At 47.5% G+C, this 22,603-nt stretch overlaps 1 protein-coding gene across 1 annotated transcript in view; it reads left to right on the forward strand.

The window, feature by feature from the left end:
- LOC119461001 (glutamate receptor ionotropic, kainate 2-like) overlaps window positions 1-22,603 on the forward strand; it is a 354,408-nt gene that overhangs the window by 248,118 nt on the left and 83,687 nt on the right. The window lies entirely within an intron of this gene.

Genomic DNA, 22,603 nt, shown 5'->3' on the forward strand with positions numbered 1-22,603 from the left:
GTGTGATCTATCACCGCTATAGCAGTGCCTTTGTCTTGAACACTAGCATCTGTATAGTAATATGTGCCATGTGAGTGGCGCCCTAGTTGAAGTATGCTACTCGCTGTGTCTGCCTATAGCCTTATTAATCACAGTGTGCATGTGTCTGGGGAGTGGTGCGATCTTTAGCAGTGACCTAGTTTGCGGTGGAAGTGACAGTGTGGCGGGTACAAGTGTGGGTGATGATTAAAAGCCCACACTGGGAAGCATGTGTCTACCCTGCGCAGTCTGTTTGAGTCGGAGTTCTTGTCTTCGTTTGGGAATGGTGATTATTTCGCGAAACGTGGCTGTCGCACTGGGGATGTTGGCGCTAGCGTTGCCGAGGCGTGCACCACCGTTGTCCGGTTCCTGGAGGGCAAGACGACGCTGACATTTCGCCTGGGCTTCGGAAGCCCGCACGCTATAGATTAGGCACGTCGACGACGAGCCCTTTCCCGAGCGAGTTCGCGGCGCCGTTGCTCAAGTGCAGCCTGCTCCTCGGCGGAACGCACCACGCGACGTCTTCCCATCTGGTCGCCGAAACTGATCTGAGGCGAGGGAAGCCCGGCGGAGCGCGCGACAAACCGCTTTCCTTTCCTTTCGCTCCCCGCGACACACCAAACGACCCTGATTGGTCGCGCGCGTCACGTTATTCGGCACCGGCGCAGCTTACCCCACACCTGCTCTTTCCTTCTTTGTTGTCCCTAGCTCATACCCGCATATCCAGTGCGGGTATGCGCCACACGTGAGTTTTTGCGTGACTACAACGTCACCGAAACTTGTGAGCCAATACGAGCTTCGCTTGAAAAATAAAAAACGAATCAAATTGCATGACTGCACACTCAAGTTAGAAACGCTGCATGGGGCACAATATTGGAATACGCGGGTCGTAGGAATTATGGGTTGGAAGGGAACCTGTGCAAATTTTATCAAGCGCCCCGAAAACACTTTCCTTTTGCTCGTGGTGCTGAGGCTGTTTCGGCAAGTATGGACTTCAAATAATTAATGCAATCCAAGGGGCCCTACTTTTCCGTCTACGGTGCCCCGAATGTGACGGCACTTTACGTCGCAGCTGTCCGTCGCATTGCACAGACAGCTCAGGACGATTTTTAGCACTGAAGCCTGAAGTACTGATAGTTCATTATTCCTCAAACACTTACCGATTCCGCTGCCCATCTTTCTGAATAGAACAAGACAGTGCTTCATGGCTAGCGCACACGTGTAGATTGTCTGAGGGACCTGTTGGTTTTAGTTTTAGGGGATAAAACGCAAACATGATTACGATGAGTTCCTAATTTTATGAGCTCTAAATCAAAATTGTAATGCTCAAAAAAGCACGTCAGACAGCAAACGAGAGTGATAGTTACAAAACAGGGTGGTGATGCCCGTTTTTATTTCAGCGGGCACTCGCAAGGTGACTTAAAACACAGTTGAAAGTCGCGAGGGGCACGCTCACTGGCTCATTGGAGACAAGCGACTCTGCTAAGTCATGCAAGCCACACGCTGTGACATGCCAGATCTTGCTTCGCATCGGAATGTGCGCACAAACTCGGGGTCATTTCTCAGAGCTACATTAAGCGCGGGTCCGGGCTTCTCCATCGGCACCAGTGCACAGTGGTTATAGACGAATAGGTAGTAAAAAAGCTGCTGTTGCGTGATGTCTGTTGAGTCAATTCTACGCAGAGAGCCCCATTCCAATTTGTCTGCCGAGTTTTGCGCGGACACCAGTCCCAGCGCCGTGTGAGCCATGTCAGTGGCCATGCCACCGTCGTCTCTGCTGCCGAAGTACGAGTTCCGAAAGCAGGCGTAGAAGGACGCGATGTTTGCCTGCGTGTCGTTGGACCAGGCTGTGCTTTCGAGGAGGAAAGACCACATTTCGGAAGCCATGCTCACTCCGACAATGGGCAGGGCCAGGAAGCGCTTTTCTTGCGAGAGAAACCTTAGCTGCACGTACAGGTTGGTCGGCACGTACAGCACGTCGTTCCGCCTCTTCACACGCACTTCGGACAGGAAATCGCGGCTCGGAATGCCGCGCTGCACCTTGGTTCGCGCGATGTTGAAGATGTACGAGCGAGCCCGCAGCACGCTCAATGCCAAGCTCTGAGATTTCACTCTCTCCGGCATAGGCACGTTCGCGGCCCCCGTGGTCTCCTTAGGTAGCAGCAGCTTTAGCCTCCACAGCTCAGCGGTCACCATCTCTCGGTCCCTGCCGCGGAATATGTGGGACAAGAGCGCGTCCCTCAAGACGGCGTCGCGTACGCGAGCCATCATTTCGCGAAGGAGGGCGTCGTCGTTGGCGTTCGAGACAATCTGGGCTTTCACGATGTCCTCGAGCGCGCACAGCTGCAGCTTGTTGGGGAGACACAAGGACAGCCTGTTGCGGTAGTCGAAGATGGCGTCGGTGACGTCCATGGATGCCCTCCTGGCAGCGCATATAACCGCATATGCCAAGCTTGCGGGCTGGTTGTCCGGCTTGGACAACTCGTCCACAATCTCCGACAAACCCTCCTCTGGCCTTAGGATTAGGTATTTCACCTCGGGGTGCACGGGGAAGACAAACCGCTTGAGGACGTCGGCCCACTGGTGCTGAGAGATACCTCGAAACGGCGCAGTCTCAACGTGTTTGACGTCGCGTATGGACTCTGTTTGCTTCTTGGACCGTATCGCGGCAACTGTCTTCCCGAATGCCACGAGCTGCTCGAACGTTACTTCCGTTTCAAACGCGGTGTTGAACAGACGCAGCGCCTTTTGAGCCGAGGGTCCTGGGCCGCTCTCCGGAAAGCAACTCGTCTGACGCTCGAGCACGAGAGCTGTCCCGGAGACTTCGGCCTCCTTGGTCGAAAAGCCGAGTGACACCACGCCGGGTACCCTGTAGACCACGCTCAGCTCGGCCAGAAACTCGACCATGGCGGGTGTACTACTTGCAGACTTCAGGACATGTCCGAGCACGCTCAGTATGGCTTTTGTGAAGTTGCTCACGTCCGTCTGCTCCATCAGCTGCCCCGGTCCCAGTGGGGGCCTGATAGACGAAATGAGACGACCAGCAGGCGTGCCTCCGGGTCCCATCATCTCGACCTCCTTCCAGTAGATGGCCACCTTGAACATGGGCGACACGTAGGTGGACTCGATGTCGGCTGCCCTCATGCACACGTGCTGATAAAAGTCCTCGCAGGGGTCCAGGCTTGTGTTTAGGGTCGCGATGACTTGGCGAGCCTCCGTGTCGCAGCAGAATGTGCTCTTCTCCTGTATCGGGATCACGCGCGTCCTGTCTAAAAACACGAACATCATGGAGAGAACGATGACCACGAGTAGGGTGACGGATGTGCCTATCAAGAAAACAGACTTGCTCGTGTCTACAGCGGCCATCTTGAGATCGGTGGGGCTTAGGTCTTCCTCTGCGTTGTTTGCGACCTTGTCACTGCTGCCAGCCTTGGCGACGGCATCGGCGTGGAGGCCATTGTTGCCCGTTACGTCAGGGTTCGGCGCTGCGCGGGTCTCGGGCCCGTCCATCTGATTAACGGCGGTGTCCATCTTGCCCACAGGGATTGATTCGGAAATTCGACGCCTGGCTGTTACGTATGAGAACGGGTGGCCACGCTCGTGAAATTCACGCGGCTGCACGGGCTTTATGGGCTTTCTTTTTCGTTGCTTACTCTGCGTCGGATATCACGATGGAGTCGGCTGTTGATGGCCGTAACAGAGATGTTGTAAAGAAATATCAAAACAAAAAGGAACAAATATTTCATTTCAAACTACCTAGTTCTTTGCCAGTCGTACAGAATGGGTATGGGCCATTAAATCGCAAGACAACTACATCTACATTAAAACAACGGTGAAGTTACGAATGAGTGCTCGAAACGCAAGTAGGAATAAAGAAAAGGGGTCTTTTTCTTTCTGCCTGACGAAGGGGATGCCGTGAATGAACTTCGACCAAAAAGATTACAAAGAAATAACAGCCGCCAATATTATTTGACTGTTCCGTTTTAATCGCAGTGGTATTGTTAACCCTTAGAATGGAATCAACGTTGTCAGAGAGGCAGTAACAAGCTAGAGCATGTCGATTAATTACATTTTCTGCATAAGTTGTCGATAGAAAGGGCATTTCTGAGAAAAAGGAAAACTTTATCCCCCCCAAAAAATAAGGCGTAGGGAGTCGAAACCTTAAGAGTTCTCGACCAGCAAATTTGGTTTAAGCATAAAGACATCACTTTAACCTATCCCCTTGAGCTCACTTACGCGTGATGTGAGAAGCTGGAAGCGGTAGCAGTAAGTCTGCGCCTTGTCCGAGGGGCGAAATATGTAGTATACGAAGGACGAGATGATAAAAGAAAGCCAATTGTTCTCGCTGAATTTCCTCATCCAATAATTGTCGCTTTTCTAGCTTTTTTTCAAATTTTGTTATTTATAGATACTCATTTTATTTATGATCTGCGTGGCCGATCTTCCTTGTGGGTGCGTGCCACGTTGAAAAGAAAATAACATCATCTTTCTCCTTCTTGGCCGTTTCATCGCATTCGGTAAGCGCCATTTCTCGAAGGCACTGACAAGATCGCGTGACGCTCAACTCAGAAGAAGAAGAAGACGACGACGAAGAAGAAGCTTCATCGGCTGGGTACCAGCTGCCAAAGTCCATGGCTCCTAAGTACCACGCCACCAAGTTCTCTGATGTCACGAAGCCTTCCGATGCCTTGCCTCCACAGCCTGTCCGTCAACGCGGTCACGGTACGGCCGTGGCGATCGGCCTTCTCGCTGCTGCCGGAGTTTGCGGCCCGGTCGCGTGGCTGCTGAGCCGTGCCCTGTCCAAACCGCCTCCAGCCGGGCCAAGCGAGGAACCTTTCTGCTGTCCCGAGCAGGTTCCCGTCCTGGTGGCCTTCATGAACGAGTCCCTGGACCCGTGCCACGACTTCTTCGAGTATGCCTGCGGCACAGGCGTCGATCTGGGGTACAGGAACATCTACTCGCAGTCGGTACGCTCCCAACGCTGTAGAGAACGGACAGTCCGTTCTTCGTCGTCTCTTGTATTCGTATCGCCGTACTCTTGCTCCTATTCAGTGAGCCAGATGACTAGGAATAACAAAACAGCGCGCAAAACACATGACACCGATGTGAACATGGAACGAGCGCAAATGCAAGGTCGTATATGAGAGCCCTTATAAAGCAGTTCGCATTCTTAACGAGGAAAATGGGGGTGATTGCTGTCCTCGCGGCACGTGACCAAAAAAAGCGATAAAGCTATATTCTGACGTCACTTGATTGTAGTGGTGTATAAGTCAAGTGTCGGCTTAGTGTTTGTGATCGCGTTGCTGCACAGGCAGGGAACATTGTGGCCCAGGTAGTGTTATTTCTTACGTATTTTCGGTCGTTTATTGTTCGCCAGTCTCGTGTCTAACTCGGTGACTTGTGTTATCGGCGTTGTTTTATTAATCCTAATGGGCCTTATCAACTATCCTAATGTATGATAGTGCCAGGCACAAACGAATAAAGTTTTTCATGCTGCCTCTCCCTTCCATTACCTTTCACGTCCCTGCTTGCGCTGTTACGTACGAGCTGGAGTGACTCGGCATCATTGTCACTTTGGGGCTGAGCAGGAGTTCACGTGATCGATTTCTGGTTTAAATCCAACAGAAGTTAAATGCGTAAAAAGCCTTTGTGTTACTTTCAGAGCATATTAAGGATCCCTTAATTGTCGTTGGTGAATTGGATCTCTACGGTGCAGCGTGCCTCGTAGTCTTGGAGGTAACCACTGAAGCACTGCTACTGATTATTTGGTTTTTTACGAAAGGTGCTTACCAGTGGTATATCATGTGCACTAAACATGTCCTAATGTAGTCCTTCCTTTGAAACATGTCATTTCTTCATAAATGTCCTTGCAATCACATCATTCATAATGTTGCCTCTCCTTCATTTTATCTGGGTTCTCCTGCTTTCATAGGTCCCAGAAGAGGAAACTTACCATTGGATGTTTTTGTGTATTTAAAAGTAGAACACGTCCACAAGGCAAGTTAACGACTTTTGGTACAAAGAAAACTAGAGAACTAAAAAGGCGAAAAACTGGTCGACATCATGCATTCATGACTGTGAAGAGTCTTACGTTCACTGCTACCCGCGGCAGTGGGCAGCGCGGCTACAGTCTTCTATCACTGAGCAAAAGGTAGCTTGTAATAGGGAATCACCTCTACTGTGCTGATAGTGTTCACAACGGGTGCAGCTCCTGCGTTCGCCGACGCGTATGTTAGAAAATAAAGTATGTCGTACTCTTCATTTTTTTTTCTCTACAGGGCGCAATCATAAAGTCACTGACCCGTAGTACGACCGTACACAACCAGCCCTCCACGAAATTCTTCAGCATCTTCTATCAGACCTGCCTCAAGGACTGCGCGCGGCCGCGGAATTTCCTCTTCCAAATCACCGAAGTGTTGCTGTGGTTCGGCGAAATCCGCGCGACGAAGTCGCCAGCCGAGATGTTCGTCCTTCTTTTTGACATGGGCGTCAAACGCGACATGCCCTACGTATTCAGGTTCAGAGTTCCCCAACCGAGCGCGCGGCTGTTGCACCCGGATTCGAATTCGAGCGAAGAGCGCAGGCATTTCGAGATGTACCGGCACCACGCGACCCTGGTAGGACTGAACGACACTTGCGAATTCTGCTTCGCGGACAGTCTTGGCCTGTACAACGAGTACGCATCGACTAACGTCTCGCTGAAGGAGCTGTTCGAGTTTGACAGAGGAATCCCCGGCGTCGTCCTACCACATGTGCGTCCGATGCCTTTCTCGACTACGACGAAGGGGCCGGAGCGACCCACGAAAATGGTCACTATCGGAGAGCTGTACGCGCGGCTTCCGTTCCTTAACGAGAGCACGTTGAAAGAGGCCTTCTTCGACACCATCCTGGACGTAGACGACGCAATGACGCTATCATACATCGGGGACGAGGCCATTTTGGACGTAGTCGCGTACTTGCTCTCACCCGCGCACCAGCCCACATCGCTGGCTTACCTGGTCGTGTACCTGTCAACGGTGACGTTCAACCGTTTTTACATCGACCCGCCCATCACGGGACCCTGGAGGGAAAAGATGATCCGCGTCCGCTGCCACGACCACGTGATGAAACACCGGGTCCTCTGGAACATAGTGTACGCGGTCATCCTCACAGACGAAACCAAAGACCTGTTTCTCCGCTCGGCATTCGCCGAAGCCAGGGATGCCGTGAGAGTGCAGGTCAGTGCGTTGTCCTAGCTTCGTTAGCTGTGCTGACTCAGGGAAAATGCGTTACATTAGTTCGGAACGTTATTAATGGCAAAGCGACTAGGTTGATCAGCTTTTTCATTTTTGCTCTCCTCCACTCGTGTGCGTTGACGTTCACGTTTGTCCTTGTAGAAGCTTACAAGGTGTTCTAGTAGCGCTATTATCACAGGCGCCTGCCTGATTTCAGAGTACAGCTGCCTCTAAAGCTGCAACAATTTCCAGAGTATCATCACTTGTCAGTTATCGCTTGCGTAGTGCCAGCAGCAGCTCACTTTCACGTCTATGTCAAGGTCGTGGTGGGCTCCAGAGTTTTGGAACACGCCGTACGTGACCTCTCTGGTATATGACCGACCCCAGGTTCGCTCGTGTGACATCGTGGCTCTTGGTGACCAAGTCACGGCCGACCGTCTTCTCGACGGCGTGAAACTGGTGCTGCCTAGCGAACGATACGTGGCCGACTACCATGTGCCCGATGCCCGCGAGCTCTTCATGTCGAACTACCTGTCTGTCGGCGAGTTCGAGTACCGCGTCGTGATGGAGCAGGCCCGCAGGGGATACACCGAAGAGTATCCGCCCGTCTGGGTCACCGAGAAGTACATGTCGATCGACACCGACTTCTATAGGTATACGGCAAGGACCGCAACATCTAGAGATGTCACATAATGTTACTACGATAACTTAAAAATGGGGCGCAGGTGTAAAAGAAGGGTGCGTGAAGGTTGCCATAGCGATCCCTGATCAGGGGAAGTATACGGCTGCCTCGGTAACTTGTTTCCGACAAATGTTTGGGGTTTTGCATTCCACGTGCCAAAGTAAAGCGTTTCCGTGCGCACACCAGTAATGTCACGTGCGTTCCGTAACATTTCAACGGAATATGCTAGTATGTAGACGAATTCGCTATAAATCCCCCTGGCGACAATACTAAATGTAAATTCTTTAGGAACTGATTAAGTGGTTAGAGAGCGTTCAATAGTGACGTCGCAACAAGTTTTCAGCGTAGCGGCGCCGCATTGATTTCATGTAAAGCAGTGTTTCCATCGTAGCCGCAGCTGAAATGTATTTCATATCATTGTCGCTTGTGAAAACTACGTGGAACACAGTTCAGATCAGTTTATAGGGTTGTAACTGAGCTGCATGCTAATCATAATGTGCCTACTGCCGAGACCAAGTTCTAGAGGATGCCCTTAAACGTGGCGTACGAAGTCCTACTGCATCTCCAGTCACGAGGATGACTATACCCTAAAAAATTAATTAAATTATGAGGTTTTACGTTCCAAAACCACGATCTGATTATGAGGCGCGCCGTAGAGGGGGATTCCGGAAAATTTGGACCACCTGAGGTTCTTAAACGTGCACCTAAATCTAAGTACACATGTGTTTTCGCATTTCGCCCCCATCGAAATGCGGCCGCCGTGGCCGTGATTCGATCCCGCGACCTCGTGCTTGGCAGCCCAACACCCTAGCCGATGACTATACCCTGATCACGAGAGTAGATTCACACGCCATGTTCTCATTCATCTTCACGTATAGACTGCGGTGAGGCAGCTTGATAATAAGGGCTTGTGGAATAGAGATCGGCTAAAACAAAAGTGTTTTTCAACGCAGCGTTGGTATTTCTTTTGTTATTCATCTGCGCCACGTACCCTCTTCGATCATCAGCAAACCCTCCTAATCGGCCGAGTGTTTATTTCTACTATCTATTAAACAAGACAACCTGTAACAGAGCTTCACAAAAGAAAAAAAAAAACGTTATTAGATTCTTTGTCAATGTGATAGATTCTTCATCAATGCGACTTCGCAAATATTGTCAGAATTTGGAAGATTTCCCGGAAGATTACGATCCAAGCAAAACAGAGTCACAGTAAGATGGAAGCTTGAAGTGATTAACACTCATAGAACCAGGGATGTCGTGGGAGCCAACATTTCGACAAGGGTGACAAGCATTCCTGGTTCTACTTCTGTTAATCACCTGAGTATGACGAGCATTACCTCTCATTTTCGCTTTAAGCTTAACCCTCGTATATGCTGAAAACGTGAACATCCGTGCACGGAACGTCATTGTATAGCCAACGCGAGTACTCTCGGGCGTCGTCCGATTATCGTCCATTTCGCGCGCGAACAGGTACTTGGACGTCTCGCACAAGCCAGGCGCTCTTCAGAACCTGCCGGTGTCGGTGTACCGGCTTGCCGCCAGCCTCTGGGCACTGCTGCTCGAGCACCGGAACTGGAGCACGCTCACCGCCGAGAAGATCCGCTCCTTCAAGGCGTGCACGTCTCGAGGCCATTGGAGCCGGAACGAAAATGGCTACCCGAACGAGTGGAACGAGGGGCCGCCGATCATGTACGAGTCCACCGCCCCAGCGGCGCTGGCGCTGCGAAGCATCCGCGCGGCCGTCAGGGACGTGCCCGACTGGGCGGTCGCCAAGACGGCCTGGAAGAGCAGGCGCATGTCGCACGGCCAGTTCTTCTACGTTATGTTCGCCAACACGTTCTGCCACAAGAACGTTGACCCCAAAGTGGACGCCGTGTCTTGCAACGCGCCTCTGTTGCACGCGAAGGACTTCGCCGACACGTTCTCGTGTTCCAGCGACAGCATTATGGTGGCCAGAGAACGCTGTTGACGACAATCGGCCAACTACTTTCGTCGTGTATATTAGTTCACCTTGTTTGGCGGTTCCTGGGGCAGCTTATCGTGGCCAAGGAACGGTCCTGACGTTTGCAAATTTGAGATCTTGTAAATATGTTGTTCATAGGTTCCTCCTAATACATGAGGAGCAAATATCGCTTTGAATACAGAAAAATTCGAATGCCATACTTTTGTACAGTCTATCTTGCACGAGCTTTGCTGAAAGTGACATAACTCGAAGCGAGGCCAATGCTGTAATTTTGATTATTCACACGTATGTTCTGTCTCGCCTGAAATACTGACACGTCACGCAACCTGTGCTTCCTTTGTCACTTAGTGCACCTTTATGTGGCACAGGCTGTATATTTATACTTGGCCACAAGATAGATTTTGCTTGATTTCTTTCTATATATTTTCGAGCTTTCTCGTTAATATACAATTTAAATCGCAGCTCGCTGGAAGCATGGTTATCGAAACGTCTACATGAAGTACTGACAAAGCAACTGAGCTCAATTCATCACCACCATTTCGAGTTGTCGGCCCTAACATGATCTGTTCATAGCCATGTAATGTAAAATTACCTCAACCTTAGTGGATGCTTGCTTGCTTGCTTGCCTGCTTGCTTGCTTGTTCCTCACTTGTGGCACTCACCGACTACGGCTGATTGGCCAAGAAGCCGGCCGTTAAAGTTTAAAGGGAAGGGGAAGAGAGAAAAACCTAAACGAAAAAGTAAATCAGGGTGAAGTACAACGTTTATGATAATTCGGAAATAGACTGCTATACCAATTTAGTTTTACGTCTTCGTTTTCAACATTTCGAGATCACTGTGAGCGTGTTCGGGTTGTGACGCAATATTGTTGTACCGTCATATGCATCAGTATAGTAGCCGTCATCACTCTACGGCTTCGGAAGCGCGCTCGCCGAAATTCGGTTTTAGTATTGTCAAATCCGTGTTGTTGTTATGAACAGTTTAGAAATTGTGGGACATCTTTGGTCACGGAAGCAGCGGACCGGCTGTTTGAGCAAACAGCCGACGCTGTCAATTTTCTTTGATTTATTCGTTCGGAGAGCATTCGTTGGAAGTGAACATTCCACTTCTGCGGAAGCAAGTTGGGTGCAAAAACATTTTGCAGCTTACATTTTTACTCAGGGCTATTCATGAAGACGCCTATTGAAAGCTTAACGGTGCGAAGCTACTAAAGAGGCGCATGTGTCCTGCGTTCTTGCATCCGACGTCTAGGCGGAACCCGCTTTGTTGCACGCCCTCGACTATATAGACAAGCCAAGTCAAGCGGACAAAGCAGGTTGTTTTTCCCTCTCCGCGATTTACATGCCACGCCCAGCCAATGTTCCATGTTCGGGACTTGGTGGTACAAGTAAGCGACGCATACTTCGTGACGCGGCATGTGGTGCTAATTTTGGATGCCGCTCAAGGAAGCGCTACGATCTGTGGAAGCCATTAAGGGATCTAAGGCTTTACACCCTGCGTTCTTGTTCAGCGTGGGGGCCTCAGAGAGAATGGATGTTCAGAAAAGCTGCGGAGGAAAATAGCTTTGTTGTCATTCTCTCTGTTTTTGTTTTTTTTTTTCGTCAGTAATTTGCTTATTTTTTACCCTTTTCAGAATGCTGTCGCACATTGTTCGAGAAGGGTTTGCTGGCTTCGGACGCCGCGTATTCAATAAGAGTGCATTTTTTCCGCCTACTCCTACACACTTCCCTGAATCTGGGTTTCTGGCCTCTATACTATGCTGAATCCCCATAAATGGCACCACATTTCGGTTGCGTGATGATGATGATGATGATGATGATGATGATGATGATGATGATGATGGTGGTGGTGGTGGTGGTGGTGGTGGTGGTGGTGGTGGTGGTGGTGGTGGTGGTGGTGGTGGTGGTGGTGGTGGTGGTGGTGGCAGCGGGGATGGTGGTGGTGGTGAGGATGGATTCCGTGACGGTAGTGTGTGGGAGGGTGGAGATAATGGTGAGTCTTCCGGTGAGTCTCCATTCCAATACTCTCGATAGATAGACAGCCATCAATAGTTGCGTCCACATTCGTTGTAGCCATGGAAGAGGGCAGGACCTAGGCGGGAGCATTACGTAGCAATACTGGGCTCTAGCAGAAATGGGCTCTCGCGGGAAAATTTAAAGCGCAGCTTTATTTGGTTCTTCCCCGCAGTCTGACAGAATAAAATGGTCCCAACGCAATTAGAGCTGGTCACTTGGTGGGCCGATGCTGATACCAATGTATGATATGTGTCCTCTCAAGAGATTTATTGTGGTTCGCAACGCGGGCCGATCTCAGAGGCAGTGCAACGTCACAGCACCTACGTGTCTGATAGCTTTAACCAATAGTACTAATTAATAAGTGTGCCCATTCTTCTTCTTCTTTCTGGGGTTTTACGTGCCAAAACCAGTTCTGATTATGAGGCACGCCAATAAGTGTGCCCAGAAGTATATCTCAGTAGGTATACTAGGAACACATCGGTAGAATTTAACAATAATGCTTGAAAGGTATCCGCAAAAACATTTATATTAGTTTGTTTGATAGTGTGTATGCAGGGACTTCGTGATTTTTCGTTGTCTTGGCCCTGGCTTTCGTGTGAGTGGTTTTACATCAGCATGTTACATGAGCAAGTCGAATAAATCGCCCTTGGCATGGATTGTGATGATGAAGTTTTTTACAAGCTCTCATTAAGTACGCCACGTCGTATGTGTTTGTTACTACGCTCTGCATTGTTTATTAGTGGTGTATCAGGCTAAATACAAGCTCACTATATAGCCGTTGCAATAAAATACCTTGCATGAACTTTTAGAAATGCTAAACATTGTACAACTGAATAGACTGAGTTATAGAGACCCGAGAGAAATAACATGCTAAGGTCGCGCATGTGAGAGCACGAGAGTTGAATTGAATTGAATTGAAAAGAATTCAGTTTATTTGCAACAGTGTTGCTGGAGACCAGGAAAACAAAGCTGATCAAATAACTCGGGAGGACCTGGCCACCCTACACAAACGTCGGCATAACGCTAGTTGCAACAAGAAAAAAAATTATATCATGCATTGTACATGGCTCACGTACAGACAAAGCATACTTGCGTATGCCACGTGTGAGAAACTTAACATAGACAATATCATTAAAGTAACAATACAGATAACATTATACAAAAAAAAAGAGTGCGTGCTCACCAAGACTTCTCGATGCTGGAATGCAGTAGCGAAACAACTGGGTTTTCTTCAAACCGTGCGAACTCCAAGAGAGGACAGCGCTGAATTATTGGTAGGTTGGATTACTTTTCTTAAAGAAGTTTTGTGCCATGGCCACGCTCTCAGGGACGCCGAAGTGGATGACACTTAATAATGGTTTTCATAATGTATCTGCGCATGGTCGTTTTGAGCGCTCAGAATCTCGTAGCAGTGACAGGGAGTAGAACCCGTGACCTGGCACTCAGGGGCGAAATGCAATAGCCGCTAAACTAAATGAGCGTGAATGATCGTTAGTCGAAACAAACGAACAAGCAACGAACAAGTCCCGAGATGCTAGGCAGGGGGGCCTGCTAGCCGTTGGCTAGTACCGTGTCGGAACAGAGTCATTTGGGATTACGTTTACAAGTAGGCAGCTGTTATAATATAGAGAAACAATTGACTGATCATCAACGCATGTAAAGCATCGTAATGTGTACTTAACATATTTAATTTGCTTACCTTTATTGCAGAATTGAATATTTTTTTACTGTGCAGCATTTCGGCTTTATATGTTGATTGTCTTTAAAACGTTTCGAATTCTATTAAAACTGTTTTTCATGCTTGAGGTGCGATAATAAAGTATATGGGTGGATAGTGAGACATGGTAATCTCGCGTTCGCGGTGAATTAAAGACGCGTCGTTTTAAGGGAGACACTGTACAAGCGACTGCTTCTATGAAAACCCGCCGTGGTTTTTTGGTAGCTTTGACGTGGCGCTGCTAAGCACGAGGTCGCGGGATCGAATCCCGGCCGAGGCTGCTCCATCTCGATGGCAGGAGAAATGCAAGAACGCCCGTGTACCGTGCATTGCGCACACGTTTAAGAACCCCAGGTGCTAAAAATTTATCCGCAGTCCCCCCACTACGGTGTGCCTCATGATCAGATCGTAGGTTTGGCACGTAAACCCCCAGAATTTAATAATTTTTTTTCTATGAAATAAAAATAAAGGAACCGGTGGCCAGCTCCGGGAACGCAGCTTCTTCAACCTTATTTCTAAAAGGTAACGCCATTTTTATTCATTATCCGCTAGAATGTTCCACCTGGCGTGACGAGGTACCTCGTTTAACGGCTAATGTAGACGGGCATTCCACGAACGCCGGAAGCGCGAAGATTACGAAGTGGCTGGCACCGCGCGAGTGCTTATCGCTCCTCGGGTATTGCGCTGTAAGTTCGTCGCTCAGGCTCACGAGAGACGGGCCGATGTCGATGCTCCCGGGAATACATAGCCGAAGACAAAGGATCAGCGAAGATAAGGTTCGCCCAAAATTTCCCAATCAAGGACGTCGGAGAAATATTTTCGCGGCGTTTAAGTTATTCCACCGTGGGCATGAAACAACATAACGAGCGTCATGTGGAGTGGAAGGCTGGTTGAAGCCACACCACAAAGCAATAACGTTGCTTTTTTTTTCTGTTCTCCTCTACTTCCCTCTACGGCAAGCTATGGCGTAAAGACAGCAATCAAGACAGGATCACTCGCGCATAATTTACGCTCGCGATCAATAAAAAAAAAATTCTGCTAAAATTATATATTTTTTACTTAAGCCACAGGCGCATCAAACCGGGAATGCCTTGAAAACGCTCTCTTTTCTGTAGATTGGCTCATGAAACATCACATCCGCTCCATCGCTGCATTTTCTTTTAAATACTTTTTTATATTATTTTCGGCAAGACTGCTACAAAACAAGAGCCAATCAACGAGAGGCGGTAATGATGAAAGCATTTTGTGATAGAAAGGATCGCTTTTTTTTTTCCTTCAGCTGCCTGCGAAAGGAAGTGCTTTAATAATTACTTCGTTATCGAGGGATGGCGGCGCGCTGGAAACTTCCGCTGCAAAGAGTCATGAAGCACCAGAAGGAAACAAATGTAAACACACAGAAACCCTACATGTCCGAGCTTGACATCTCTCTAGCCATTTGGACGTTTTTTTTTGTTTTTTTTTTAGTCATTTGGAATTTTCTTTTTTAACCGATTCGCGTGTGCGTACCTGTGCCCAGAAACATATATTGTTTTGCAAGATTCTACATCACACACGCACTGATTAACCGACGAGGTTTATTTCCCGTTTGAATAGTTAAAGACGCAGCTACTGTGCCGAAGATATTGCATTTCTGAGTCTCGGTGATCTTATTTCTTTAAAACTGTGCGACTGCGGATGGTTCATAAATAAAATCGACCACTATCGGGCTGTTCAGGATTTGCACTACAGATATAAATATAAGGCACATTTACTGAGCACAACAAATAACTCAGTTGATGCACTCACTAGAGGGTAAGCATTGGCATGTACTCTTCAGAGGGGAATAGCAGTGAAGGTTTTACTTACATTGGTAACATGACTTTTTCAACAACTCAGGAATTCTGGCATAGACGAGCTTTAATGAATATTAATGTGAAAACATAGAGCTGTAATATACATGCAAATCACAAGATTTCACAGCTAAGGCGAAATGACATATTTAAAGCATCACGAAAACCTAAATCAAGACAGGCGTTTCAGGTACGAATGGCGATAGTGACGGATGGATTTTAGAAGGTCAAGTTACGCCTCAGCACTCACTCACTCACTCACTCACTCACTCACTCACTCACTCACTCACTCACTCACTCACTCACTCACTCACTCACTCACTCACTCACTCACTCACTCACTCACTCACTCACTCACTCACTCACTCACTCACTCACTCACTCACTCACTCACTCACTCACTCACTCACTCACTCACTCACTCACTCACTCACTCACTCACTCACTCACTCTCGCACGCACGCACGCACGCACGCACGCACGCTTTGGTGTGCTGGTATCCACAAAAACACTGCAAACTGTGTTTTTCATCAAGAATTTTTCATCTAAATCCCACTACGTGTGGCAGAACTCACACGATTCACATGGCGCGTTTAAGCACATCGAAATATAACAAGACAGAAACGCAGATTACCGACGAGTTTAACACGCTACTGTGACCGTATGCGAAGTCCTTGTGCCAGTCTCTGCGTTCTTTCTAGTTTTTGTCATTTCTTTTTGCACGCTGTTATCTCAACTTCATTTCTCCTTCCTTAGGCAGCATAGAAAGTGGCGGCACAGCGGTTCCAATTAATTTTGACAGGGGCTTACGTAGGATTAGTTCAGTGGGAAATCGAGCTTAAATGAGGAAGGATTAAGCGGACATGAAGGCTTCTAATCTCCAAAGAAAGAGGGTTTCTTTTCCCTCCGCAACTTTGTTGCTTCGTGAAAAGGGCAGACTGCAGGCTTCGCACTTGTGTCTGATCTGCAGCTCCTTAGTAACGTCCGGTATTGCTAGTCGGGAAACAAAAATTTGACAAAGGTGAATTTACAAGCCGCTTGCATGTAGAATCTCCCTGTTCGGCGAACAATGGTCTGCGCTATAGAGGATTGATATCCAAGCAAGGCCCACTTAGAAGACAGGAAAACAAGCAAATCAAGAATAACAAATAAAGAAAAAATTATTTAGCGCGTGAAATTAGTGGATTACAAGACTGAAACAAACTCTCCATGGCTTGTCACCGGGAATAAATGAGCAGACTTCAGTGATTGCTCTAGGGCTAAATTCGTTAACTGTGACAGCAGACACGTGCACGGGTAAGACTCCCTAACAAGATTATGCGTGATATTCAATTGTATCTGAATATAAATTTTATAATAGACACTAAAAATTCAATATACATACAGCACTATGTTTATGACATCTTCTCAACAGCTTCTTTACGATTCCCACATCGCCGTCTTCGTCCAATACAGTACGTTGCCCGTTATGGTCTCTGAAATGAATGCACAGACATCGCCGTTGTCAGCCTACGTGGCCGGCGAAGCCTTGCACAAATTATCAAGATTGGATGTTGCGTGATAGCGCGTAGTCCGCAATTGGGCATGCCTCAGGGACTTGAGTTAGAATCACAGGGCTGGGCTGGAGTGAATGTTCGTCCGACAACTGGATTTGCACATTACCGCTGCCCGTAGTTCATTAGTAGTGAACGATAGAAACAGTCGTGCACGTGAAATGCCGCGTACAAAAAACTAGTACACGAAGACAAATTCGACAGGGGCACTGAAGCGCGGTGAACGGAAACTCTTCGAGTTCAATAACGACAAAATCGTACAAGATGTTCATACCATGCTCGAGCAAAATGCTTCTTTACTCAGCACTGATGCGCCACCATGGAATGCCGAAACGCAGTTCCGCATAAAGGAAGACTTGAACAAATCGTTCACTTTTATGTATGGCCATGGAGAGTACATTTGCACACACGCAGAAATCAAAAACAAAAATTAAACCACAGCAACAACAACAACAACAATGAAATGTTATTCTTCCCGAAATAGAATAATTATTCTAACTAATTGTTTACTTAATTAATTCCAATATTATTACCTAAATTTCACAACTTAAAATTGTGATTTAGGTGCGGAATATGCCGCCTATAGTTGCGTTTTCCACATGCTACAGTGAATTTTACGCTGTGGGTAGTTCAACAAACTAAGTACTAAGTTTTTTGAACTCTCCACAATAGGAAAATACTGCAACATATCGAACTCGCAATCATCGGCTTCGCGCTAAGCTTTCCGCACCTAAATGACCATTTTGAATGATCAAACTCAGCCTCCGATAAGTTGGGGAATGTGGAGTTAATGTCTTTCGAGAACTCTGGCCAGTAAAACAGTGTGCTACCAGACTGAGTTACAAGCAATAAAAGACGGAACGGAGAGAGAGATAACGCATCGAGACATCGTCATCGACTGTCCACTATAGTATCACACAGAAATGCTACCCCGGTACCGCGAGCTACCCTGCAAACGCTCACGCGGTGTACCGCTTGCAGCGACTCACCCACGTCTACTTGTGTCCTCTCGCTGCTTTCCATTAAGGCTTTACCGGAACACCAAACCGATGCCGGTGCCTGCTGAAATGTTCACGGGGGTGTCCGGGTGTATCCGGAGGTGTCCGCAGCCAGCCGGCGCTCATTGGCATTCCGCTGGAGAGGGGCGCGTCTTCAACTTCCTTTCTTTATATCCCGCGTTGGCTTTCCACACTTCGTGGGCCTTCTCCTCACCGGAAGCATGTGCAGCCCGTCTCCTATACCGCATGTAACCATCCCTCTGAGTCTGTTGCTCTCATACTTTTCGCCTCATCAAGTTTCCGGAACCGCAGCAGCTGCTGTTCTTATTTTTTTGTTGCTATTTTTCTTGACACGCTAAGATATTACAGCTTTAACATTACCAACATTAGCATTATTAGCCCCTATATTCAGGTGTGATTGCAAGACGAAGCCCTTCTCCGATATCTCCTGTTATCCTTGCCATGCGCCAATCGAAGCCGCTGCGCTATACCTGAAAATTCTGTAATGTATTATCTATTATTCCCTGCCTCACTCGGCTGCGTTACCATTTCTTTGATGCGAATTTTGTTACCATATATCCTCAGGTTTATATATCCTACGCACTGCATGACCTGTCCAGCTATTTTTCATTTCCCAATACAAAAATATCGTCAACCAGCGTTCTATCTCTAGTTCACTCAGCTCTTTTGTCTTTATCTCACCTTTAAACGCGCGTGTGTTTTCTTTCTTTCTTTCTTTCTTTCTTTCTTTCTTTCTTTCTTTCTTTCTTTCTTTCTTTCTTTCTTTCTTTTTTCTTTCTTTTTTTCTTTCTTTCTTTCTTTCTTTCTTTCTTTCTTTCTATGGCTTGTTCGGCGTGCAGTCTTTAGCGTACTTTCAGATTTCTTTGTTAGTCTCCGGGTTGCGCGCCCATACATTAGAAGCCACACATTAAAAATGGTAATCTCGCATTTAGTGGCTTCATTGTGCAAGAACTGAAAACAGTGCCGTTCTCCTACATTACACGATCAGGCTTATCGGAAGTGCTTTGCGGTCTGATGGCCGAAATGAGAGCTAAGCTAATAGTTGCCCTCACACCACTGCGGATTCCTCAAGTGCGTCGGAACGACAGCGTAATGCCACTAGAATATTCCTTTAGTATAGGAGCTCGAACCTGGTATTCTATTTTTGAGACTCGAGTAATATAGAGAGCTAGCTACGTTTCCTTTCTACGGCCACGCAGCACGTAATCACCCTGACACGCTTCTGGCATGATTTGGCGGTCCTCTATGGGTGGATCAGGACATTGATTGCGCTGTACTGTATAGCCTTCGCTTTGAGCACAGTCAACAAACCTGAGGTATAGAATCCCTCGAAGAAGTCTCTTTTGAGCATATGAGACCCGTTCTACTGCAGCTATAGAGGCACGAAGCAAAGAGGAAAAGAAAGCAGGTGGACATAGTCTGCTCAAGGATCCACTGACCGCCTTAAGCTCTGTCCCCCAAGGCTCTCTGTCGGGAAGGCCCAATGTTTACATTTAGTTTATCATCTTCTACTACGTGCCTCTGTATTTACGCTGGAGCATTAGCTTTGTTGGCTTTCCCATCGACCGGGGCGTTGCCGTCTCGTGTGCTGTTGCCGGCGCGCTAAGCACAGGCGTTCGTCTTTCACTGGAGTCGCATTCGCAGCCGATAGGATGGATGGTGTTTGGTTGCCTTCCGTTTTCTGCCTCTTCGCCTCGTCCTACTTAGAGCTTGAGTGGTCAGACCGGAAGCGTAGAAACGGGAAAAAAGGGCACGGTGGCTGCCTGCCTCCCCAGACCAAATGGCGATCCTTCTATTTCTACTTCTTTCTTTTTCCCTTTCTCCCGTCCTCCATGCTCCTGCGGCCATCCAAAAGGGAATTCTGGGGCATCCTTTCGTTGCTGTCGCTTTTAGTTTCTTTTCCGAAGCCTACTGACGTCCCCTTCTATGAAAGAGCGAGTAGAACATGCCATGCATTCACCGATGGTCTCGGAGGCAGAGCAACTGTGACACGTGAGATCATGAAAGCTGGTCCTCTGCGTTGGTGGAGGAGGATTTGGACCTTATTCTCACTTGCCTTCCAAGGCCGATCGATGAAAAGAGATCTGCAGGCATTCAGTGTATTCGTCTGTGCCTTCGTTACTCGCTTCTTGCTTTTACCACGAATGAAACGTGGATGGTGAGATCCCTGGAAAATCCGCGGCGGTGACGTGGTCGCAGAGCAGCTGGATCAGATCATGTATGGGCCACGCTGCTTCAGCCCTCGATCAGATCTGTGGCGTGATAAATCCTGCCACGAAAGGAACCTTGAATGCGCAGACGATACACCCTTTTATTATGCATGGCTCGCAATGCTGCGGAGTTTTCTCGCGTAGCGAAAATGAACGGATTCGCTGGAAGGGATTAATGGCACGCGACAAACATCGTTTTACGGATGAACAATCTTGATGAGCGAAACAAACCGGCAACTTAGGAACGGAGAGAAAAGAAAATGATGACGGCTCATAATTGCTTTTGTGCAACTCGCAAGAGAACTGAACTTGGGAAGCCAGATGGCGGCCCTCGACCATGCCTGGCGAGTCGCAGAAGCCAGTGGGGCCCTGGAAAAGGGGCTCCACCCATATACACCACTCACATTTATGAGTCAATAAAGTTGTTTCCTCTCTCTCTCTCTATCGCTCTCAGACGCATGTTATAAATCGCACTTTTATGCATGGCATATTTCCTAGGTATTTGAAAACGCAAAGAATATTCCTTTTTATAAAAAGGTGATAAACTAACAATTTCTAACTACCGCCCTAATTTATCCGGTATTCTGTGAAAGGGGTCTTGTAGCGCGGCTTATTGATTAGTTGTCAAAGTTGAACTTGTTGACATCATGTCAATTTGGATTTATTTCGGTTTCTTCAACGAGTTGAGCCTTTCTTTCTTTACCAGACCATGTTAGTTTGATGCCGAATATTTTGTGGCTTCGTTATTTTTAGATTTCACGAAAGCTTTCAATACCAATAATCATGACGTATAATTAAGAAGCTTGAGGCGTATAGAATGACTGGTCCTACGCTAACTCTTCTACAGAGTTTTTTATATGACAAGGGAGAAACTGTGTATATTCAAACTTCATTTTCTGAAACTAAAATAACAATCCAGGATGTACCCTAAATGTACATTTTACGCCCTTCACTTTTCATTATATATAATAATGATATTAGTAATTGCACTCAGTTATCTCATTGTGTTTTATATGCTGACGATATCACAATAACACTTTGCAGAAAGCACCTATCTGCTTTAGTTTTTGAAATTAATGATACTCTGAACCACGTAGTCCGCTGTTGCCGACTAAACTGCTTATTTGTTAATCCTACAAAAACTAAATTTATGGTTTTGAGGACAAGTCAGCTCTTCCTTAGATAAAATTTCAGGCTCATACTATCACTACTTTCAACAATGTTTGTTTTCTTGGTGTTCAGCTGCATCCGCACCTTAACTACTTTGATCATATCGCATACATCAAGAAACACGATAGCTTATGGTATTAGGGTTCCTATTAAAGCTCACTCCTTCTTTACACAAGCCACTCTCATCACGCTTTATTTTCCATTCGTATACATAGTCATATTGTATATGAAATTGTTGCATGGGCACGTACGTATGAGAGTCACCTCTCATCCGTTCAGCAGAACGGATGAGATTTTTCCCGACCGATGCCTGCTAGGGTAGAATCCAGCGTCCACCACTGTGAAACGTAGAGAGGGAGTCGCAAAGCAGATTTTGTAGATTCTCAGACAGTTTGCAGCGTTCACAGTTCAGGCTGTCGGCACTGCCGATAAGATGTGCGTAGCGTCAAGTGACCGCAACGCTCAGGCGAAACCGGTGAAGCATACTTACATGGCTTCAGTTAACTTTAGCCTGGAGGCGAAAACTCCTGCCAGAGTCTATTTCAGCTAGCTCGTTGCCAGCCAAGCCACAGGGTCCAGGTACCCATTGAAAGGCAATTGAGTGGCCGTTGCTCAATGCAAGGTTGAAAGTGTGCCACTCGCAATTGAACGCATAGTTACTTCGGCAGCAGGAGAGAGGCAGATCGCTTTATCGCGTGGTATGGTGAAGTGTTGGTTCACGTTGCCCCACTACGTCACGGCATCTACAGAAAGCAGCCTGCGGAAACCGTGAAAAGCCACCGTCCTTGACGAGGTGAATATGGCTGATCAACGTTAGAACAACGTATCGCAGGAGGCACGCGAATCTGCGCGACGATCCCAACACCGAGGAAAACAAGAATTGAGTCAACAGCAAGAAACAGAAAGTATACATACGTTTCCCAGTACTTCTCGTTTTTGGAGACAAAATCTTCTTTGCTGGCTTCACACGGGTTTGGCATATCTAGGGATCTGGCTATCTTGTAGCCACTTCCAGAAGAAGAATAAAGGGTCAACCAAGTGTCGACGCTTAAAAAAGACAAGGTCGAGGTGATTGCGCGTGAAACACGATACGAATAAGATACGAACTGAGGGGATGATGACCATAAGAAGCAGACAGAAAGAAACAGAAAAGAGAGATATAATCACCATTTAGCCATCTAATTCCTTTGAACCACCATGTACGTCGACTTTC

Source organism: Dermacentor silvarum, chromosome 8, assembly GCF_013339745.2.
Source record: "Dermacentor silvarum isolate Dsil-2018 chromosome 8, BIME_Dsil_1.4, whole genome shotgun sequence".
NCBI classification, from domain to species: domain Eukaryota; kingdom Metazoa; phylum Arthropoda; class Arachnida; order Ixodida; family Ixodidae; genus Dermacentor; species Dermacentor silvarum.